The following is a 3,679-nucleotide window of genomic DNA, read 5'->3' as shown; positions in this document are numbered from 1 at the left end:
CTGCTTCTGCGGAAAGGCATTATCTCACTCGTGGAATTTAGCGACTGGGCTAGTCCCATCATCCCCGTCATGAAGCCTGATGGATCCGTACGAATCTGTGGGGATTACAAGTCTACCATAAACAGAATCTCCCTACAGGACTAATACCCGCTGCCCAGAGCGGAGGACCTATTTGCAACATTGGCTGAAGGAAAAGTTTTCTCCAAACTAGATCTCACATCTGCTTAAATGACACAAGAACTGACCGAAGAGTCTAAGCTACTCACCACCATCAACAGACATCGAGACCTTTTTATGTACAATCGATGCTCATTTGGCATCAGGTTGGCAGCTGCTATATTCCAGCGCAACATGGAGAGTCTGCTCAAGTCCATCCCGGGGATGGTTGTGTTTCAAGATGACATACTCATCACGGGCAGGGACACCGACTCCCATCTCCGCAATTTGGAGAAAATGTTCTTCGTAGTCGTCGATGCATTTTCAAAGTGGATCGAGTGCACCATTTTAAACTCGAGCACCACCTCCACCACTGTGGAGAGCCTTAGAACCATGTTTGCAACGCACGGAATTCCTGACATATTGGTCAGTGATAATGGTCCGTGCTTCACCAGCGCAGAATTTCAAGATTTTATAGTTGACCACGCCATAAATCACGTTAAAACGGCACCGTTCAAGCCGGCCTCCAATGGCCAGGCAGAGCGAGTAGTGTAAATCATAAAACAAGGCATGCTAAAAATCCAAGGTCCCACGCTGCAGAGCCGCCTGTTGCGACTGCTGCTGGCATACAGATAACATCCGCTTCTCGGCCTTTTGGCTAAGATCATGCGTAACTGACCTGACCAGCCACCATGACCTCCGGGTGGTTTCTCCCTGGTCAGGAAGGTATATGCTTGCCTTTTTGGAAACAGGAGGTGGGTGGGGTGGCTTGACCCATCCACCTCCACGGAGGTGTGTGGGGTGGCTTGACCCATCCACCTCCATGGCACGAACCTGGTATTGCAGTACTTCCAGGAACGGTGCAGTGGCTCTAGGCCTTTTGGCTAAGAGCATTGGCGCAGAGTGATCCTTGGCATGTGCAAGGTGACCTCTGGTGTTTGTGATTTGACAAAGAATTGGAACGATTGGCTACGAATTAAAAAAAAAAATAGATAACATCCGCATTCGTTGACTGGGGTTCCCCCCACGCAACTATTGATGAAACGGACCTTAAAGACCAGGCTCTCGTTAATCCTCCCAGACATGCATGAAATTGTTGAGGCAAAGCACCGGAAGCTAACTGAGTACCATGACCGAAATTCGAGGCGGAGGTGGAATGAGATAGAGGACAAAGTGTTTGTGCTAAACTATGGCAGGGATCCCAAATGGCTTGCAGGGACAGTAACAGGCAAGGAAGGAAACAGGCTACTGGTTGTACAAATGGATAATGGCCAAACCTGCCGGAGGCATGTAGACTAAGTAAAAAGTAGTTTCACCAACAACACTGCAGAACCAGAGACAGACCACAATGTGGAACTCACACCACACCTGGTGGACAGACAGAGGGAACAACCTGAGAAAAGGGCAGTCTCAACAGACAGCCCAGGCGAGATACCAGCAATCATACTGAACGAAACAGACAGCCCAGGTGAGATACCAGCAATCACAGCGAATGAAAAACAGGCATCAAGGCAAACAACTGAACCACAACTAAGACGCTCCACGCGAGAGCTTGGACTACCTGAGTGACTGAATCTATAAAGACAATAAAACCTTGGGTGATGTCATGTATCTCACACTACTGTATATAACTGTATCTTACCATGCTATACATGACTGTAACTAGATATGACCTGTAACCACAAGCATACTTTACCACCAGGAGACACTGCATACCTGTTCCACACAGGTATATAAAGGCAGGTCTCAGGCAAGTGTGGCACTCGAGAGCTGTGAAATAAAGGTGCATGTCCAGAGTGACCTTGACATCAGCATGTGCCTCGTGTAAGTCTGTACTGCAGGGTCAGGACTTTACAGTATCCACCACCACCAGGAACATTTAACCGAAAAACGGGCCCGCATAGTCGACATGGATCCTTGACCATGGTCTGGAGGGCCAGGACCACAAACTTAGAGTCCGTACACAGGACTCTAAGTAAAAGTCGATACCAGGCCACCACAGGTGGAATCTGGCTATCACTTTCATCATTACTATACCCGGGTGAGTGATGTGGAGATCCGAGATGAACGTCTCCCTGCCCTTTTTGGGGTAGCACTATGCGGTTACCCACAACAAGCAGTCTTCCTGAATGGACAGCTCGTCCTTTCGCCGCTGGAATGGCTTGATTAGCTCTTGCATTTCAACGGGGATGCTGGCCCAGCTCCCATGCAGTACACAGTTTTTTTTACTAGGGACAGCAGAGGATCTTGGCTGGTCCAAGTCCTAATCTGGCGAGCAGTGACAGGTAAGTTATCATTTTTAAATGCTTCCATGACCATCAACAAGTCTGCGGGCTGCGCCCCCATCAACAAGTTTGCAGGCTGCATCATTTCCACCCCCGTGGTGGGCAATGGTAGCCGACTGAGAGTATCCGCACAGTTCTCGGTGCCTGGCCTGTGGCGGATGGTATAGTTTTACGCTGATAGCGCGAGTGCCCACCTTTGTATGCGGGCTGAGGCATTAGTATTTATCCCCTTGTTTTCAGAGAACAGGGATATGAGGGGCTTGTGATCGGTTTCCAGCTCAAATTTCAGGCCAAACAGGTACTGATGCATTTTCTTTACCCCGAACACACACGCTAACGCCTCTTTCTCAATCATGCTGTAGGACCTCTCGGCCTTAGACAAGCTCCTGGAGGCATAGGCTACAGGTTGCAACTTCCCCGCAACGTTAGCTTGTTGGAATACACACCCGACTCCATACGACGGCGCATCACATGTTAGCACAAGTCTTTTACACGGGTTATACAATACAAGCAGCTTGTTGGAGCATAAAATGTTTCTGGCTTTCTCAAAAGCAATTACTTGTTTTTTTTCCCCATACCCAGTTCTTACCTTTACACAATAACACATGTAAGGGCTCTAAGAGAATGCTTAACCATGGTAGGAAGTTACCAAAATAGTTGAGGAGTCCCAGGAACGACCGCAGCTCCGTGATGTTCTGTGGCCTGGGCACGTTCCTGATAGCCTCTGTCTTGGCGTCTGTGGGCCGAATGCCGTCCGCCACAATCTTTCTCCCCAAAAACTCCACTTGTTGCCATGAAGAAGCATTTCGACCTCTTCAGCCGCAGCCCTATGCGATCCAGTCGCTGGAGGACCTCCTTCAGGTTTTGTAGGTGCTCGACGGTGTCCTGACCCGTGACCAATATGTCGTCCTAAAAAACCACCATGCATGGTACCGACCTGAGTAGGCTCTCCATGTTTGTCTGGAAGATCGCTGAGCCGACCGAATTCCAAATGGGCATCTGTTGTAGATGAACAGTCCCTTGTGCATGTTGATGCAGGTGAGGCCCTTCGAAGACTCCTCCAGCTCCTGCGTCATGTAGGCCGAAGTCAGGTCGAGCTTGGTGAACGTCTTGTCTCCTGCCAGTGTCGCAAATAGATCGTCTGTCTTAGATATTGGTCCTGTAGCGAGAAACGATTAATAGTTACTTTATGATCGTCGCAAATCCTGACCGTGCCATCACTTTTGCGTACTGGAACA

General features: G+C 49.1%; 1 pseudogene; it reads left to right on the top strand.

Moving 5' to 3' along the window:
- The first annotated feature begins 794 nt into the window (after nt 1–794).
- LOC139264855 (U2 spliceosomal RNA) lies at nt 795–1,027 on the top strand (annotated as a pseudogene).
- The last annotated feature ends 2,652 nt before the right edge of the window (nt 1,028–3,679 follow it).

The sequence above is a fragment of the Pristiophorus japonicus genome, chromosome 5 (genome assembly GCF_044704955.1).
Source record: "Pristiophorus japonicus isolate sPriJap1 chromosome 5, sPriJap1.hap1, whole genome shotgun sequence".
In the NCBI taxonomy this organism is placed as follows: Eukaryota; Metazoa; Chordata; class Chondrichthyes; family Pristiophoridae; genus Pristiophorus; species Pristiophorus japonicus.
The sequence above is the reverse complement of the archived record's forward strand: the minus strand, read 5'-3'. Positions and strand labels throughout refer to the sequence as shown.